The sequence below is a fragment of the Mustela nigripes genome, chromosome 5 (assembly GCF_022355385.1).
Source record: "Mustela nigripes isolate SB6536 chromosome 5, MUSNIG.SB6536, whole genome shotgun sequence".
NCBI classification, from domain to species: domain Eukaryota; kingdom Metazoa; phylum Chordata; class Mammalia; order Carnivora; family Mustelidae; genus Mustela; species Mustela nigripes.
In genome coordinates, this window is record NC_081561.1 from 121,075,992 (window position 1) to 121,097,687 (window position 21,696).

Below are 21,696 nucleotides of genomic sequence, written 5' to 3' on the forward strand. Positions count from 1 at the left end.
AATTACAGAACATTTTTAAATAATACTATTGGATACACTGTCTATGCATATACATCTTGTATAGTAGTTCTAAGAGCAAAAATACAACAAAAGGAAGATCAAACTTCTGCATCATTTTCTCTTGTTCTTGACCTTATTTCCACTTATACCTCTTTTGATTCCTTATATATGCTGCTATTTGGGAAAACCTGGTACATTCTAGATCAAAGCTTTTCAAATTTTACTATTCATAATAATCACCTCAAGGAATAGCTAAAATGCAGATTTGGATTTGCTAAGATTGGGGTAGAGCACAAGACTGCATTTCTAGTAAGCACCCCAGTGATGTTTTCTCCTGCTTGACCCAGACATTTCGTAGCAAGAAGTTAAGGCAATATCTTTCTTCTCTTAATGTCTCCAAATATATTTTGAAATGATTTTCAGAGTAATTAAGCTCTGTCTCTAACAGACTGATCTGATATAGCTCTTCTCTTAAAGATTTTTTTTTTTTAATTTGTCAGAGAGAGAAAGAGAGAGAGAAAGAGAGCACACACAAGCAGGGGGAGTGACAGACAGAAGGAGAAGCTGAGCAGGGAGCCTGACACATGGGACTCAATGTCAGGACCCTGGGATCATGATCTGAGCTGAAGGCAGAAGCTTAACTTCTGAGCCACCCAGGTGCCCCTGATATACCTGTTCTCTAAATGAATAAATAAATAAATAAATAAAATTTTAAAAATCTGATATATTTCATAATCTAGTGAAAATATATACTAATTATTTTTTTCTCTCTCTGAATATTTGTATTTTTAAAAAGAGATCTTCTAATTGGAAATATTTTCCTGCTCTGATACTAATTGCATTGCCTTTATGTTTGAGTAAAATAATAATTTTGAGCTATATTAAAGAGAGAGAATCAGATAAGAAAACCTGAAAGAATTTGGTGAGCTGGTGTATATGTTGAACCTTGCTCCCCACCCCCAATAAATTCACATGTTGAAGTCCTAAACCTGAATAACTTGGATTTAAATAATATTGGAGAAAAGGCCTTCATTTTATTTTTTAATTTTATTATGTTTTGTTAGTCACCATACATCATTAGTTTTGTTTGTTTGTTTTAAAGATTTTATTTATTTATTTGACAGAGAGAGAGAGAGTGTGCGAGAGCACAAGCAGGGGGAGTGACAGGCAAGGGAAAGGGAGAAGCAGGCTCCCCACTGGGCAGGGAGTCAGAGGTGGGGTTTGATTCTAGGACCCGGGGCTCATGATCTGAGCCAAAGGCAGACACTTAACTATCTGAGCTACCCAGGCACGCCACACCATTAGTTTTTGATGTTGTGTTCAATGATTCATTGTTTGCATATAACACCCAGTGCTCTATGCAATTCCTGCCCTCCTTAATACCCATCACCAGGCTAACACAAACCCTCCCTCCCCTCTGAAACCCCCAGTTTGTCCTTTAAAGAAGTAATTAAGGTTAATGAGGTCATTCCTGTGGGTCCTAATCCAATATGGCTGGTATCCTTAGAAGAAGAGATAGACACAGGTGTTCACGTGCACGGGAAGATGACCATGTGAGGTAGCCACCTTCCAGTCAGGGAGAGAGGCTTCAGAAGAAATCAAACCTGCTGAAACTTTGATCTTGGACTTCTAGCCTTGAGGACTGTAAGAAAATAAGTTTCTGTTGTTTAAAGCACTCAGTCTGTGATATTTGGTTATGGCAGCCCCAAGAAACTAATACAATTGAAGTTCATCTAGAATTGCTGAGTATATTTTTTTTAAGGTTTAGCTAATTCTGTCAAAGGGTCTGCAAGATTGTACCTGACAGATATAATGTGTGTTTCATTATATAGAATGTGGCATAGAGAAGTTCCAAATATAAAAATAAAAACCAGATGTGTTGGGGCTCCTGGGTGACTCAGTCAGTTAAGCATCTGCCTTCAGCTCAGATCATGATCCCAAGGTCCTGGAATGGCCCCACATCTGGCTCCTTGCCCAGTGGGGAGCCTGCTTCTCCCTTTCCTTCTGCCCTTTTCCCAATTCTCTTGCCCTTGCTTACTCTGCTCTCTCACTCTCTCTTCTTCAAATAAATAAGTGAAAAATCTTTAAAAGTATCAAATGTGTTTGAAAAACTGGTTAAGCTTTTTGGAAAATGTGTATACATGTGTAAAATATCACACTTCACACTTCCATCCTCAAGTTGGCACATGATTTGAACATCCTGTTCAATTTTTTTATCTGCAAACTGATGGTAATAATAATCAAGCTAATAGATTTTGGGGGAGATATAGAATAAATATAAAATACATAGTACAGTGTGTAGAAAAACTAATTAAATGGAATTATTATTGCCCCTCCCCACCCAGACTACCCTGTTTTTGTTCCTAATTAAATTCTAACTGGAAAAAAAAGACCCATTTGTTTTGAAGATGTTCCCTTGCTAGAGCCCCTTTAATGACACCACGCCAATTTCTTTGCCACTGTCTCCTGTAAACATGCTATACTTCCATTCCCTCATCTATTTGGCAATGTGGCATTAATAATTATGCTAGTTAAATCATCCTAGGGGTTTGTATTTGTATTGTATGAAAGGGGACCAATAAGAGTTTACTTGTTACTTTTTAAGTTTGCATTTTAATTTTCATTGCCCCTTTCATACAATAAATATGAAGTAATATTGATAGTAATAAGGAAGCCATAGATTAATTTGTCCACCTATTAGTAAACTAGATAGAAAAATGGGTGCATCACTATAAAATGAAAGTGAGAAACATTAAAAATTCTAGTGCATCACAACAAGAAAAAATAATGATATGGAATAATAATAATAATAATAATAATATAGATATCTCTTCAGTAATAAATGTAAAGAAATTCCTTGGGCCAGTCTCCTATTTTCATACATAGGAAAGAACACTCCTCAATATGTTTTTGAGTAATTAAATAATGTCATCCTGGTTTGCATGGAAATGATGTAACTCTTGTGATAGTAATTTTACTATCACGAGTTTCACTGTAATTCATTATCTCCTAAGATTCTTAGCCTTCTGAATTCTGATCATAATGATAATGTTTCTGCTTTACACTGCATTGTGAATTATTGGAAGGAGGCTTCATTGTTTTGTAAAATCACAAATACTGGACTCCTCCATGTTCACTTCCACACCATTTATTTGCAGATGAACATTTGTGATGAAAAGGAATAAACCATTATTCTTTGACCTGAACAGTTCTAAAATTTAAAGTTAGTGAGCTGAGATCATTTAACCTAGATAGACTTACCTGCAATATAATATCACGTAATTGTGGAAACATGAAAGTGATGATGTGGAACAGCCTTAGATGGATTTTCTTATACTCAGATGGCGGTGCAGCTGGTCAACTTGAATGAGGCCTCATTTAATATCTTTAATTAGGGTTTAACTGTAAGTTTAAAAGTCATTTTTAAATGGTTAGTCTTATATATTCATATGCTCTTATAATACATCCTAAAAATTCAAATTCATTCTTGATTGAAGTCACAACATAAAATTTAAATGTTATCTCATGGACACTAATTTCCTCTGCCATAACTAGTTGTGTGAGTCTACATTTCAATTCTAAAGCTTTTTTTTCTTTTTTACTGTAATATATCTTGAAAGATTTAAATCACATATTCAAAAAATAATTGCCATTTTAAATTGAGCTCAGAGCAGAACAAACCAATTACTGTAGTTGCATCAGTGTAAAGCATTTTACTCTTCTCCCAGCTCCAGAAGTGTGCATACCTCCTCGATCACAATTATTATCACATTACTGCTGCATTGGTATTCACCTCCTAAAGTAGACTAAAAAGTTTCTGGGGGAATGAATATCCTTGAAGTTCATATTGGATTGTAATGGTCTTATTTGACACAATTTAAAATATGAGAATCTATAGTCAAATTAATTTGTATTCATCCTCAAAATCTTTGACTGAATTCTGAGTGGAAATAGTGAAAATCAACACACACACACACACACACACATTCCATGGTACCATTTAACCATAAAGACTACAGCTATTTAACTAGAGATATTAAAATCTATATTTGTTTAGAACTATGGTTAAAGGAGGATATCTTAGTACCTAATGACTTGTTTATGACGTACTCAGTGAAAAATACAGAGAATCTGACTAACAGTGTTTTGTTTATTATTTTTAAACTTTTAAATTGACTTCATTGAACTATAATTTATTTGCAACAAAATGCATCAATTTTAAATGTATAGTTTAATTCATTTTGGTAAATGAATACAATTTTATAACCAGCAATGCAATGAAAATATAGAGTATTTCCATCACCCAAGCAAATTCCTTTTGACCCTTTGCAGTCAATCCCACTTCCACCTCAGGGTCTTAGTCACCACTACTCTATTTCCTATCGCCATGCTTTAGTTATGTGGATTTTGGAACTTTATAGAAATGGAATCATACATGGGGATCCTGGGTGGTTCAGTTGGTTAAGCATCTGCCTTTAGCTTAGGTCATAATGCCAGGGTCCTGGGACTGAGTCCAACGTCCAGTTCCTTTCTCAGCAGGGAACCTGCTTCTCCCTCTGCCTGCCACTCCCCCTGCTTGTGCTCTCTCTCTCTCTGACAAATAAAGAAATAGAATCTTTAAAATAAAAAACAAAACAAAACAAAACAAAACAAAACAAAACAAAAAACTTAAAGGGGCGCCTGGGTGGCTCAGTGGGTTAAAGCCTCTGCCTTCGGCTCAGGTCATAATCCCAGGGTCCTGGAATAGAGCCCCGCATCGGGCTGTCCGCTCCGTGGATAGCCTGCTTCCTCCTCTCTCTCTTTCTACCTGCCTCTCTGCCTACTTGTGATCTCTGTCTGTCAAATAAATAAATAAATAAAATCTTAAAAAGAAAAAAAAACTTAAAAAAAAAAGAGAGATGGAATCATACAGTAGACGCTATTTTGGGGTTGGATTCTTTCTTTTCTTTCTTTCTTTCTTTCTTTCTTTCTTTCTTTTATTTTTTTCTGTGTTCCAAGATTAGTTGTTTATGCACCACACACAGTGCTCCATGCAATATGTGCCCTCCTTAATACCCACCACCATCTCAAGGAAGCTTTTCTGGATACTCCACTAGACATCCACATTGTATGTTACAAGTATGCACATCATGACCCTTTCTATCAGAATCACTGCTCCAAGTATGAAGACCAAGCTATAATCTGATATCTCTGATTACTGCATCAAAACTAAGTTACATTTTGACTATATCCACTGTAAGCCTATTTATCTATATAACATTGACCAGGCTCACCCAACCCCTGTCCCTTCTCCCCTCCAAAACCCTCAGTTTGTTTCTCAACACAATGCTTTTGGCTTTATTCATATTGTATTTGTCAGTAGGTATTTCCTTTCCATTTTCATTTAAATTGTATGACTCTACCAATATTTGTTTATCCATTTATTTGTTGATGAGGATTTCAATTGTTTCCAGTTTGGAACTATTAATAATAAAAGTGTCTTAAACATTCACAGTCAAGTCTTCTATTGAGGCTGTGTTTTCATTTCTTTTGGGAAAATACCTATGAATAAAATTGCTGGTTCATACGATTAAATCTATGTTTAACATTATAAGAAACTGCCAACCAAAGTAGTTGTAAAATTTTAGTCCCATCACTAATTGAAATTCCAGCTGCCTCACAATCTCACCAATACACAGTAGATTCAGTTCTAGTGGGTGTGTAGTGATATTTTGATCTGGTGTTAATGTGTTTATTTTTTTTTTTTAAAGATTTTATTTATTTATTTGACAGTAAGAGAGATAGCAAGTAGGCAGAGAGGCGAGCAGAGAGAGAGGGGGAAGCAGTCTCCTTGCTGAGCAGAGAGCCCAGTGCTGGGCTCAATCCTAGGATCCTGAGATCATGACCTGAGCCGAAAGTGGAGGCTTAACTCCCTGAGTCACCCAGGCCCCCCCGGTGTTAATATGCCTTTCTCAGATGGCTAAATATATGTGTTTATTGGCCATTTGTATGTCTTCTTTTATGAAGTGTTAAAATATTTTGACCACCTTCTTGGAATGTTTGCCTTATTATTGAATTATAAATTTTCTTTACATATTGTGTATCACACTGGCACCCAAAGCTATAAGAGAAGCTAGGAAAGCAATTATCTGGCCTTTTATAGCCTGTATAGTAGAAAAAATGGCAAGGCAAAAATTGCTGGTTATTATAGCAATTGTATTAGCCAATCAGCATTATTTTCCATAGCTAGTGATCCATATTTGTAACACTTAACTGAAGTAACTATTATAATATGACATGCAACAATATGTGTGGTCATGAAGGGTATGTGTGTACAAATATGTATATATAGTTATTAGATGTAATATGTGGCATTGGGTGAGGAACTAATAAGGATAATATTCTATTTGCTTTCTGATTAAAAACACAATGAGCAAATAACAAAAAATATTATTGAGGTTTACTATTTTTAATATCCCTTAATGAGGAAAATGTTACACTGTTTTAATTTATTGTATTTGCAGTATATTGAGATAGAGATGGTTGTTGATAGATACACAACAGAGACTTCCATCTACTTAAGAAATGTGACATTGTATGACTCCGAATGCTAAGCATTATACAAAATCACAAGCAATAAGTCTTAGAGTAATTCACTGTGAGAGATATGAAATAAAGAATTGTGAAATAGGTGTGGTTTTAAATAAAAATTAATATATGCAAGAAAAGAAGCAGAAAATTTATTCTTATTTACAAAGAATAAGTTTTCTTTGTAAAACAATGAGTATAAGCGAAGAGGAGCTTGGGCAATTAAAAAGTAAAGAATAAGAGTTATCTGGGTGACACAGTCAGTTAAGTGTCCAGCTCTTGATTTCCACTCAGATCACGATCTCAGTGTGGTTGAGATTGAGCGCCTCATGTGGCTCTGCCTGAGCGTAAAGCCTGCTTAAGATTCTCTCTCTCCTTCTTCTGCCCCTCCCCATGCTCACTCTCTCAAATAAATAAATATTTAAAAACAAATTTAGAAAAAGATACAACATTTCTCCCAACTTGTTATTGTGTGTACCAAAGGGATTCACATACTTTTTTAGTATTTTTTTGGTATCTGTCTAGCTATATGCCAAAAAGAAAAATTTAGGGAAAATTACAGAACATTTAGCATTTAGAACCATGCAGTATCATTGTATTAGTCAGAATTCTCTAGAGAAAGAGAACCAATAGGACACACACACATAGATATAGATATATAGATATTAGATATATCAAAAGAGGTTTATTATAAATCATTGGCTCATGCAATATGGAGATTAAGAAGCCCCAAGACCTGCAGTTGGTGGGCTAGAGACCCAGGAGAGCTGATAGTGGTTTCCAGTCTGTCTGAAGGCCTGAGAACCAGGAGAGCTGTTGATATGAACTCCAGTCTAAAAATCAGAGGGCTTAAGACCCAAGGCAATAAAAGAAAAATGTTCCAGCGTCAGTCAGTCAGGCAGGAGAAGTTCACTTTTCAGCCTATTTATTGTACTTAAGTCTTTAATAGATTGGATGAGGCCCATCCCCGTGAAGCTAGGCAAGCTGTTTTACTAAGCCTCCTGATTCAGGTGTTAATTATATCTGGAAACACACAGACACACCCAGAATAATGTGCAACCAAGTGTCTGGGAAGCGTTTGATGCAGTCAAGTCGACACTTAAAGAGTTATCACAATCATATTGTTTCTTAAGTAGATGGTAAATCTCTACATTGGAGATTTATCTCAGGTTTCAGTGTATAAAAATATGCAATAAATGTGCATAACATAACCTTTCCTTATATAGGATATGTAAAATATGATGGGATTTGTTTATATTTGTTGTCTCCTTGACTTTCTTAGTTAAGGAACATATAATGTGTCTCTGCTTTATGTTTTGCTCTCTATTTAGTCCTCCCACATTACATGTGTGCTTTGCTATATATTTCGGTCCATATCCTCAGATTTAGAGTTTTTCTGAGGTTACAGAAAATTTCCCAAAATGTTTATGTATTTTTTTAATTTTTTAAATTTATTTTTTATTTTCAGCATAACAGTATTCATTATTTTTGCACCACACCCAGTGCTCCACGCAATCCGTGCCCTCTACAATACCCACCACCTGGTACCCCGACCTCCCACCCCCCGCTCCTGCAAAACCCTCAGATTGTTTTTCAGAGTCCATAGTCTCTCATGGTTCACCTCCCCTTCCAATTTACCCCAACTCCCTTCTCCTCTCTAACACCCCTTGTCCTCCATGATATTTGATATGCTCCACAAATAAGTGAAACCATATGATAATTGACTCTCTCTGTTTGACTTATTTTACTCAGCATAATCTCTTCCAGTCCCGTCCATGTTGCTACAAAAGTTGGGTATTCATCCTTTCTGATGGAGGCATAATACTCCATAGTGTATATGGACCACATCTTTTGTTCCAGTGCCTGAAATAATTCTCTGGTGTCACTGAGTCATTCTCTCAGGATGGTTACTTTGGGTGGCAAGTCAACATAGAGCAGTACAGGTGCCAATTAATAATGAGACTTGACCTGTTTTTCATATCAAAGGTGATAGACTAATTTTAGACTTTTACTATACAATAAGTTGAGGAATAATAATTTCTTACATGTAGATCTATAAGGTAATATCAAATGTTATTTAGTACACTTTATTCATCCTTTTGAGTGTCCAACTTCTATTAATTCCTATTATAGTTGTTTGTGTGCTTGTTTCTTTAGTGATGAAATAGAAAGGCAGAAATGGCAACAAGTCCAAAACAAGCAAAAACTTGCTTGGTCAGAACATTTTAACAGACATAGACACAAAATTGGGATCTGATTGGCAAGATGATTCAAGCAATAGACAAATTGAATGGCATTCAAAGTGGCAAATTAATACATATTTAATTCAGTTTTCACTTGCTACTTCAAACATAAAAGTGAACCAGGGAGTACCTGAATTCAGAGGATTCACATCCTAGGAAAATGATTAAGTTCTGTTACTAAGAAGAGGAGGAATGATTGGTGATCACAAAGCAGATGTTGACATTAATATCTAGCTCTTGATAGACGTCTGGGCATTTGTCAAATGAAGGGAAAGTCAAAGAATACTTTATGTGGATGGATAAGTGAACAAAGGACCCAGGTATTTGAAAGACGCTACTCTGCCACATTTGGCAAAGCAGCTGGAGATCTAAGTGGAGACACGAGATGCTTTTTGTACTCCTTGCAGAATAGTTTGATCTTCATTCTCTTTCCAGTCTCTGTAAGGGAGTGATGTGCACACCTCTACCTTTATGACAGATGACACTAGCATTAACATGAGAGATTGTGAAGGTGGAGCAATTTTGTAACAGCCCAAACAAGAGAAAGACCTAGAATACAGCTGTACAAAAAGAATGGATAAGAAGAAAGTTTATAAAATATTTGTGGGAGATTTGGGATCCTTCTGTGACAGCCTGGGTGAAAGACAAAAATGACAGGTAGATATCAAAGATGGGTTTGAGGGTCTACCTTGAACTTGAGATAATTGTATTAACTAAGATAAACAATACAAAAGTAGAAGTACATTAAATGATTTGTTGGAAGCAAAAGAATAAGGTAAATGAAATTAATGAGCTATAAACTTCAACACCACATATTTTCCCAGACCCTCCCCAAGACACTAGGTAATGGTCTTAGCAATAACGTATTCACAGGAATATAAGGTGTTTTTTTTTTTTTTTAATTTCTTATTTTTGTAAGATTTGCTTGTTTACTTAGGTCCAATTTAGTTGCAATTGGTATCTCTTTGAACTCAAACTTCCCCTCAATCATACTTCTTCTTGGCTTCTTTTTGTGCTCACATATTGAACAGCCTGGAAGATTATTGAGATTTGGCCAAGGAGAATTCGAGTTGGCGATACTCTTTGTTTTTAGTGGGATTTGTGACACTTCTGTATTTGAATAACCTTCCATGTTCAGGTAAACTTGCCATTAACCATCCTCTTGCAGAAACAACTTCCAGAAATATTTCGACTGTACACTGTGTGCCAAGTCATGCACAATGTGACCTAAAATCATAGAATTAAGACTCTCTTATACTAACATAGTTTATGTTGTTTGGCACCAACAATAAATAGTCATGAAGAAGAAACAGGATTTGAGATGTACTGAGTCAGAGGATAATCTATGGAAAGTTTGTCCAGTCATGGTATATATAAAATTATAAATGGGGAATTCAGGGATTTTAAAAATTTTTAGTTAAAGTACAGTTGACATATATTAGTTTCAGGTATACAACATAGTGATTTGAAAATTCTGTTCTTACTGATGCCTAATTAAAATGTATCACTTTTCATGTCAAGAATACACTCGATAATGTAGCATAAAACCTATAAATATGTTGCATTTTCATATACTTTTCTATTTCTTGGTAGGTAAATACAAAATTGAAAATAATTCTTGTGTTTATAGAGCACCAAACAGTAGCAGCTTATGATAGAAGTTTATTCTCTATGTAACAGTTTGTGAATGAAAGAAACTTGATAAAGATTTTCTAAAATTAGTATAAAAATTCTAATAAAAATTATATATGCTGAAATTGTCCATCAGAGGAGTCCTTTTGGAAAGGGTCAGACCTCTGCCAAGGTCTGTCACTGACTAGGACCATCCGAAGGAAAGTGTGTCCTCAGCATAAATGAAGTTGTAAATTAGAGGGATGGGAATTGGAGCTATTAGCCAACTATACTCTCCAAAGTAGTAGGTCTGATTGGCACAACTCTATGGACACTATCATCTACAGCATACATGGCAGAATTTCCTGTTCAATGTGAGTTTGAAGAATAGCTCCTACATTTTCTCATGAGCCTCTCTTACTCAGTGGAAATTTAAAAGAGGGAGTTTAATAGGAAGAATTGTAGATCTTAATACTGTAGTTGACATTGGGGTACAACTGGTACTCATCCTCTTCCTCCATGACTATGCATTCAAAATTACTCCAAACTTTCGCTGTCACTGGTAATGTGATCCAAACCAACATTGCTGGGAAGCCTGAGGCAAATTGTACCCTATCAGGCTGGAGACTCTGGACTTGTCTACTTACAGATACATGGGAAAATTAAGAACCAGGAGGTACTTAAATCAATCACATGAGCTCCTCACATATTCTTCTGTGTACCCATTATATAAAAGCAGCTCTATTACCTCTTGATGTTCAAGATAAATTGCTCCTGCAAAGATGGCAACTTTGTAATCTATCTGCTGGTCTGGATTTCAGAAATCCAAAGTATCCTGGTAGTGGACGTAGCTTCTAGTTTAATGTAAGCTCCTTGCTATATTCCGTGGAGGAAGTTTTCCCTTTTTGGAGGCAAAACTACAACCCTGCAGAGTTCAGAGTTATGAGGATTGGAATTTTCTCAAAATTTCTCCTATGGGTTCAAAGGAAGGGATGGTAAGAGAAGATACTCAGGCATTCAGCCCTTTGTTCTTGGGCCAGTGTCTTATTCCTACTAAGGACAAAACACCATATAAAGATCTCTGATTTAATGAATGCACAACATCTTGAAAAGGGACACTTTTTCCTTTCAGAGTATTGTCTTCAAACTGTCACTTCAGTTATGCCTTGAGTAGGTCATCCTAAGGTTCTATGTGGCTGGCTGCTTCTGGAGGGAAGAGCTCATGGGTCGTGGCTGACTCCCACACATCCTTCACTGTGAAGTCAGAAGCCTACTTAGATGCTACGCCTGCACCTGTGAATTAGGTGATCTGTAAGCACCCCGAATGGTTGCCTGGTAAGTCTCTGGAGACCAGAATGAAAACCTATACTTCGAATAGATATTTATCCTTATGAAGACAAACTTTTGGCCTTCCAAGTTGGAAGAAACTCAATTTAGACAGTTACAGGTTGAATAATTTTGTATTGGGGGCTCAGCATTCATCTCTGTTGCTCCCAATTTGGTTGGGTCTATACATAATCTTTATCTCTGTGAGTGTGGTCACTCTTTCATGTAATTATCATGCTATTTCTGAAGTGTTTTCTTATTTGTAATAGAGAATGCAGCATTTATTAATTTGGTTTTTATATTAAAAAGATATCCATCTGGCATGCCCTTGAATATTGTACTCCTAAAAACTGGCAGAATTGGAATGCTTCCTAAACTTTGTAGACTTATCATGTGTCTTCTGGATGGTAATATCTCACCAAATTCTCCAGTGTACCTCATGTATTACATATCATATCAACATGGTATTAATAAATATAATGGATTAGTGTGATGCTTTATGTGATACCCAGTTTGTACAGATTTTTCCAGACTATATTATCATAGAAGGCAAAATAGGTGATATAATCCTCAAGAAAATCAGTAAATGGCTATTATTTTTCACTCCTTATGAATGAAAGGCATTTATGATTCTCTTTGGTACATGGAATAGCAGACAATGCAGTGACCAAATCAATGGCTGTATGCCCTGCACCTATATATACCATGTACCTTAGTAATCTTTCTAACTATGATGCTACAACTGGCACAGGGGTTGCAGTCCATGTTTCCACTTGGTTGAGCCTACCATAGGCTACAGTGATTCTCCAAAGTTCATTCTATTTCTGCAGGGACCAGAATGGCAAGTTAAACAGCGACATAATAGGAGCCATTGATCCCGAATGCTTTAAGTCTTTAATGGTGGTGCTGATTTGATCCATCCTCCTAGAATGTAATTTTAGTTTTAATTTTGTCTCAGAGGTTTTTCACTTGACCTTTCCTACTATCAAGCTTATACCCAAAGGTAATGGAACAATGTAGTGTCCACTCAAATTGCCAAGTACATCCGTTCCAGTTTTATACTCAGGGACTGAGAAAATGATCATAGAGCAAGTTCATGGAACAAGTGGGCCAAATGAGATGGACTTTGACAGAAAATGCACGTATTGTTTGGTGCCTGTAAGTCTCCACTCTGCCAGGTAGGCCATGAGAGTAGTTGAGTTTTTGGTGTCAGCTCAGTTGCTGTGTCCTATAGTCTGTTATATACCCATCTGAGTATTTGCCTTTCCTTTGAGTATAGAGTCACCCAGTAGTCATAGACCCCTTTTGCGGTGGGGGGGACAATACTTTATATTGTTACTCTGCTGTTGCAAGACTCCTTTTTTCCTGGGCATTTTCTTCAATCAACATTTTTCAAATCTAAAAACTGTTTCAAATCTAGGACGTGAACAAGGGATTCATGAAATTTTATTGGGATGATTGCTCTCAGCCTTTTGCTCCTTTGTTCTTATTTCCTGGTTATGAATCTTAAGTAGCATCCTTATTCTCTGTTCATCTAATTTGTTTTAAGGGTACCAGACTCTGTTAACTGTATCTGAAAACTCCTCTAGACCCAGCTCTCTTCTCTTCCCCTTTGAATTTGCCATATTATTGCAATTATGGTCTCCTAGCTTCTGGTGGTTCAGTGATGCTTATGGTCTCTATTACTTCAGGATTCTGTCATCCCCTGAGATACTAAAAAGCCCAGCACTGTGACTGCTTGTCCTTTAGTCATCAGCCTACTGCAGAGAAGAGACATGATGGAACTTTTTATGGTTTAATAAAACTTCCACCAACTCATTCCTAATGGCCTTTGTGTCATGTCTACGGTCCCTCTCATGGAATGTAATTCCCTCTTGGGTCCTCTGGCATGACATCATATGCCCATTATAGCATGTGCATGTCCCCTTATTCATTCCCATGTCATCTTCCAGGGCAACTTGGGCATTCTATTTTGCTCAGCATTCACCATTACTTTCTCACCCTGGGTGGTTTCTAAGAATCACCCTGGTGGTGAGTTTGCCTCATTTCTTGGGATTCTTGACAGAATATTTAACCTCATGCCATAAAAAAGTATCCTTAAAACAATGCCTTCCTTATCCACTCTTAAATTTAAAACACCACTTTAAAACTAACACCCACATAATTTAATCCCAGGATCTTTCCCTAGCTTCTGTCATTAAATACAGTTAATTCTTGCTGGTCTTTTGGTACACAATTTCTTTGCTGCCCTTTGAGATCATCTGTGCTTCCTGCAACAAAATAGCTGAGCAGTGTGTTTTCATGTTCACCATAACCTCATATTAATATTTAAAATTTGCATTCTTAACAAGTACCTCCTGCATCATATATGGCTTATTCCATAACACCTTGGTTAACCACTATGCAAGAAGTTAGATTTGCAGTATTACACTTCTATCATATTGATATTCCTTCCTTCAAATTGAAGAACACTAGACGTGGGTTTTGAAGAATGAGTGGAATTTCAAAAATTCAAGCAACATGAAGAACTTTCAAAGAAAAGAGAAAACAAAAAGGATAACACTGGCAAGCTGACCCATTTGGTTGAGTACAGAGTGGACTGCAAAGAAACAGAACATTGAATAGAGTTTCGGGAAGGGGTTAAGATAAACAGAAGTATCAGTTAAAGGAACAGAAAAATTATATACTGAAATTATATAATTTATAATATAAGACTAAAATTTGTATAATAATGTACTGAAAATCCAGGAATACGTATTTGATGGCTCTGTGAAGAATAATATTTTGGGATGTGGAAATTGGCCTTCTACAGAGTGACAGGAGTAGAGAGGCAAGAGTAGAATTTTCTGAGAAACCAATGGTTCATTCACAAAGAAATCCACCACTCATGGTATTTCTAGCTAGGACTATTTAAAAATTTTCTCACATGTATGAGCATTGGGAATGATAAAACCACTACTCTGCTAGTAAAAGTTCAACAACTCTTCTCCAGGGAAAAAAAACAGGAAAAAGAAAAAGAAAGAAAGAAAGAAAGAAAGAAAGAAAGAAAGAAAGAAAGAAAGAAAGAAAGAAAGAAAGAAAACTTGATTTGTTGCATTTGCCCAGTCTGTGGTGTAAATACTTGTACCACGGCTGATTCCAAACTACTCACATGCTTACAAGATTCCTGAACACTAACAATCAGTTCTCAAAATGAAGCAAAACAACAAAACAAAAAAACCAATCAGCTCTCAGATATAATAGGAGTCTGCTTTAGTACTTCATTGCTAAAAAGTCAGAATGACTTAATGTTAATAAGACACCAAGAAATACAGAATATTTAAATTCCTTCAGATGTTCCTAATTTAAAGTGAGCATAGAAGAAATATAGTTACTATTTTGTCTGAGGGTGATTTCAGATATTGGTTAAACCTAAAATTGTTCTTTATTTATAGTCTAAGGAATGTTTCCTGGGGTTCCTAAACTTTGCAAAACAACTGTTGTGGCATTATAAAACCTATGTTTCTGATAATATCATAATCCTCAAAATAAGTGAACTTTCCTCCTTATAAATGAAATACTTCCATTTTCATCTTTTGAAACTCCATATGAATGAATTCAGCAATCTAAAACGCTTTGTCTTGTGGCCCATGGCAGACTTAATTATCTGGAAAATGAAAATCCTATTATATATCTTATAATTCCTGTTTCATACAGGCACAAGAGCATATAATTTAATACAACATCTGTTCCTAAATACATAACTTTAAGCTTTTGAAGTAATTTGAGAAATTTAGAAAATTGAATTCTGTGAAATGAACATCTAATTCTGAAAATCCTATTTCTAAATTTTTGATTAACTAAATATTTTAATTTTATTTTTCAACAATTTGAACTTTTATTTTAGGTTCTTCCTTTTTTTAAATTCTGAATTAATTCTGGGCCAAATGCACTAAGCTCAAAATCCCTCTATTTGAATTGTCTTCTACTAGAGATGAACTTAGCAGTTAACTAGTCTTACTTTCAAATGTCTTTTCTATGCAAACAAATCACTTAAATATCAAATTTATATTTGAATCTCTTGTAATTTGGTGAGTATTCATAAGGAATATTTAATTTATATGTGGACCAATGAAAAAGAGTTTAAAAAATAAGATACACTTAAACTATGTAGATTAGAACATAGATGCCTAGTTTAAGATGAAATTTCATTCAAACATATAAGTTATTTATTTTTAACACTTCTGTTAATTATATCTTACGGCTTTTTCTTTGTAAATTATCACCTTTTTTTGGCATCATGAGTGCTAGCCTAATAAACATGAGACATTTTATTACTTTGCAAAAGCATAGAAGTGTATATAGACTGAAAACTAACATTAGATGACAATAATTTTTGCCCAAGTTTACTAAGTATGCTACTCCTATTTCTTTAAAGATTTGTTTATTTATTTGAGAGAGATAATGTGTGCACATGTGTGTGCACATGTTAGTTAAGGGGCAGATGGAGAGGCCATCTAGAAGATTCCCCATTAAGAGGGGAGCTGGACATGGGGCTTGCTCTCAGGACCCTGAGATCATGACCTGAGCTGAAACCAAGAGTGGGACGTTCAACTGACTGAGCCATCCAGGTGTCCCCTTTTAAAAGCAAAGCTGTTTAGAAAGTTTATATCTTTCACTATGGGCTTCGTCTTGGCTAGATGTGGATTTAACTTACATTTTTCAATTTTCAAAAGACTTAGTGGAACTTAGCAATTAAATACCTACAAGTAACATAAAAGAATTTGATATTTTAAAATGATAATGTTTCATGTGTGTGTGTGGATTTGTGCACACGTGTTGTATTTTGTTTTATTTTGTTTGATTTTGTGTAATGTTTGCACAAACACGTCTGTGTTATTTTATGCTTGGAACAAAGGCGGTAACTATGAAACAAAATCTTGCTTGGTGAAATATCTCCTCTGCTATACCAAAAACTTTAGTTGTTTGGGATTCAGATTGACAAACTACATTTTGTACAATTAAAATAAATAAAAAAAAGAAAAACAAAAAAAAAAAACAACAAAAAACACAAAAAAGCACATTCAAATCAAATCAAATGAATAGTTAGTATGTAGTTTTAAGAAATATAGTATCACCACAGTTTTTAATCATCAGAAAATGAGAAGTCAGGGCATTTTTGAGATTACTTCAGAGGTCATTATTAAGTTTGATTGTCTTAGAGTTTCAAATTACTTGGACAAAGTAGTTCTTATTTTAAATTAATTTTCAAATGATATTGTTAAGTTTTAAAAACCATATTGATCTGGAGGTGAAGTGATTATAAAATAACCAGGATGTTAAACATTTATAGCAAACTAAAATTCATCTATGCTCTGATGTAGATAAAAATAGTACTTCACTACTCAAATGATTAGACATATATTTTGAAGCTCCATTCTAAAATATTTATCCTGAAGGTAAAGGAATTATATTAGCTTAATATACTGAAAATATCAATTACACTATAGCATATTTTTATTAAAATGATCAAAGGTATTATTAAAAATGTAATCCTTAGCCTCAGAATTTGAATGGGTAAAATATTTCTCATCAAGAATTAATTTTTTTTTCTTTTTTTAACTTCCATAGGTATAGGAGTAGTTAATTAGAAATTCATCCAAATGTGGTCAGAGTTATACAGTCTAGACAAGAGAGTGTATATTTACATTTTCATGGTAAGAATCTATGTTATTAAATAAAATAAGAGGTAAATTATTTTGCAGTATCAAAAAGAATTCTGGTAGTCATAATCCCAGTGATTTTTTCCAACATCAGTAGAAACAACTGAAAGTGAGGATGAGAAATAGGACTGGCTCAGGAAAGTTGCTTCAAGTTCTATTTATGCTATAACTGTGCTTCTTTTTTTTTTTTTTTTTTTTAAAGATTTTATTTATTTTATTTGATAGAGAGAGATCACAAGTAGGCAGAGAGGCAGACAGAGAGAGAGAGGAGGAAGCAGGCTCCCTGCTGAGCAGAGAGCCCGATATGGGACTCGATCCCAGGACCCTGAGATCATGACCTGAGCCGAAGGCAGCGGCTTAACCCACTGAGCCACCCAGGCGCCCCTATAACTGTGCTTCTTGGCCATCGTAAATCTCCTCCCCATAGGAGAGCTAATACAAGACTTACCATCTGACCAAATCTGTATGTCCTTTATGTAAAAGAAAAACAGACAATTTTCTATAGAAGTGGCTCTATTGTGACTATGAAGTCCTCAGAACAAGGTTCATCTTTCCCAGCATTTGAAGATCTTACAACATATCCCAAGATGACCTACTGTCACGTGAACACAGCAGTTACACAAAATCTGCTCCTGTGTTTATCAATCAGACTTTGCCCTAAGGAGAGGTACCAGCTGGGAGATAGAACAAATATATGCTGGCTAATTGAACATAATTAAAAAAAAAAAAGCACTGTTCAGTCATCCAACAGCAGAGGAAGGAAGTCCAATTCCACTCTCTTTCCCACTATCTTTATTTCATAACCTTGATGATATTACCAGGATCAGCTGATGTATTACCCATATAAATCACTATATATGTCACTATGTATGTGCTTTATCTTGATTTGCTTTGTTCATCCATTAGCAAGATGTATCCTAGGGTATCAAAAAAACCTAAGAGAGGTTATTTTTTTTATGTCTGGCAGCGCTGAAAAATTTTCCAAATAAATTAATGGTAATTCCCTGTTTGCTTTATATGATTTACTTATGAAAGTTTCTGTAGAAACATCCTACTTTTGGATAGTGGGGGAAACCTGTGGTTTATTACCTTACAATGAATGTTCCAATACTATTTATACAAATTTAATTATTGAAAAACTCAGGGGCCTAAAGCAAGCTTTTATGTGACACTGAGTATATTAATTAGAATTTGTTCAAAGTTCTCTTTTGTTTTTAAATAATCTCTATTTTTTCCTAGGCTGGATTTTTATCTTTATCTTTCTCTATCATATTAGTAACATCTATATGACATATATACTGATTAAATATATTTATTATATAACATATCGAGTATATAATATATATGTATACCATATATATTATATATATATTACTACCATGGTTTTTAGGATTTTCTTTTTTTTTAATAAATATATTTATTTATTTGACAGAGAGAGGGATCACAATTAGGCAGAGAGGCAAGCAGAGAGAAGGGGAAAGCAGGCTCCCTGCTGGGCAGCGGACCCAATGTGGGGCTCGATCCCAGGACCCTGAGACCATGACCTGAGCTGAAGGCAGAGGCCTAACCCACTGAGCCACCCAGGTGCCCTGGTTTTTAGGATTTTCAAAACACCTTTTTGTGTATTCCGTATTATACTGCTGGAGTATTTTATTTAATAAGGGTTTCAGAAAATCCATGATATATTTTGTGCAAGACCCTAGTGCACATTTTCTAACATATTTTTGAAAATTTCTGGGATATTTTACATCTAAAAATGCCCTTTAATTTTGCATGGTATAGAATTCAAGCTTGGAGATATTTTTCCCCATAAATGTAAGTGACATTTGCATGTGTGCTTTCTCTCTCTTTTGCACAATGTTGTTGATGCACATGGTTCTGTATTTTCCTCTCTGGAATCTATTAGACTCTAATCTTCATTTTAATTACCCAAAATCTCACCAAAATATGCCTAGATATGCTTATTTTTTCATTTGTCTTGCTTCTCCAAATTTAAGTAAGGGATATGTCATTAATATACTGCTAGTAAGTGTTTTCTTTGTAACTGTGAATCTCCAATCTGTCTCTCTACAAATAGAAGGCTTACTGTAAGAAAAGGAATAGTGCCTTATAATCCTCATTTTGAAATGCTTTGGTGGGGGAAAAGGCAAGCAGGTTAGAGAACCTACTTATTCTGAATGCCAATTTTAGAAAGACCGCATATTGTGAACACAGCACGTTTGCGTTTCCCTTATGAAAAAAACTGCTTTCCCCCTTTTCTCCCACCTAATTTCAAATATTAATTTACCCATCAGTGTGATGATCTGATATGTCATCTATGTGGAGAAGTCTACTGATGGCCTTTTCCCCCAACATGTGTTGTGTTGCAGGACTCTTCCCTGTTCGTAACATTTCTTGTTGTTACAAGAAGTTATTAGTTTGTTGGTTGGTTTATTTATTCACCTGGAGAAAGGTGGACATGTTTCCTTACTCTTGTTTTGAAGCAGATTATTTTTATTTTATTTTATTTTAGTTTAGTTTAGTTTATTAAAATTCCTTCAATCTTTTTAAAACAAGCACTGAGTAAGAAGACCACACAATTTTATTTAATGGCAAATGTATCTGAGAGCACGAGAACTGAGAAGTAACAAAGACATTAGCACCTTTGCTCAAATTGTTAAATCCATTTTCATGGCGGTGAAGGGAAGGTATGTCTGAATCAGCCATGCGAATGTTGATACCTACAGGGTGGTGTGGAACGCACAGCTTACTCTCAGAGGCTGTTGCGCACTGCTGAGATAGCAGATGGAGCAGGGAGAACAGGACGGACACACGCAGTGCTGTGCCAGTTCTCACTCTCCTCTGCTTTTTAGCCTCCACTGCACACCTGTGCATGGTGTCATGGCAGTTGACAACCACTGGTTTGGAGCACTGGCTATCACAGAGGCATGTCCCTTTCTGCCAGGGGTATGACAGGAGGTATTTAAAGAATTGTGGCAGCATCAAAAGAAAAACGAATGTGAGCGAGTGTAATGTATAGAATCATCAATCACTATCGTGTACCTGTGATACTAATACTATATGTTAACTATATTTCAATTAAAAATTAAAACAGTAAACAATTTTTTAAAGATTTTATTTATTTATTTGACAGAAAGAGATCACAAGTAGGCAGAGAGACAGGCAGAGAGAAAGGGGAGGAAGCAGGCTCCCTGCTGAGCAGAGAGCCCCATAGGGGACTCCATTGGAGGACCCTGGAATCATGACCTGAGCCAAAGGCAGAGGCTTTAACCCACCAAGCCACCCAAGTGCCCCAGTAAAATATTTTTTAAATAAAAATTTAAAAATGTGTTTGCAAGCATGTGTGATAAAGAATTCTGGTCCATTTTTCAAGGATCGTGTCTAAAAAGATTTTTTTAATTTTAGTTATATGTCATGTAGTGACTTTATTTTGTGGGTCTTTTTTATATTTTGCATATATTTTTTTCCAGCTTTATTGAGTAATAACTGACAATGTTGTATACATTTTAAGTGTACAATGTATTTGCTTTTGTATACATTGTGAAATGATTATTATAATTAAATTTATTTTACCCATTCATCTCCTCAAAGAGTTACCATGTTTTTTTGGCAAGTGTGGTGGGAACAATTAAGATCCATTCTCATAGCCAATTTCAAGTATACAATGCAGTATTGTTAACTATAATCAATAGTTAACAATAGATCCATTAGATCCCAAGAATATATTCATGCTATAATTGAAAGTTTTTTCTCTTTAACCAACATCTTCCCATTTCCCCCACCCTTCAGCCCATGGCAATTTCCATTCTACTCTGTTTCTTTTAATCCTATTTTTTTTTAAGATTCCACATATGAGTAGGATTATACAGTATTTGTCTTTTTTTTTTTTAAGATTTTAGACAGAGATCACAAGTAGGCAGAGAGGCAGGTAGAGAGAGAGAGGAAGAAGCAGGCTCTCACTGAGCAGAGAGCCCGATGTGGGGCTCGATCCCAGGACCCTGAGATCATGACCTGCGCTGAAGGCAGAGGCTTAACCCTCTGAGCCACCCAGGCACCCCCGGTATTTGTCTTTTTATTTCTGGCTTATTCATTTAGTATAATGAATAACACCCGGTTTAGCCACATTGTCACAGGATTTTCTTTTTTTCTTATGGCTGAATAAAGGCGCATTTTCTGTGTCTATTCATCCATTGGTGGACACTTAAGTTGTTTCCATATCTTGGTTATTGTAAATAATGCTGCAAGGA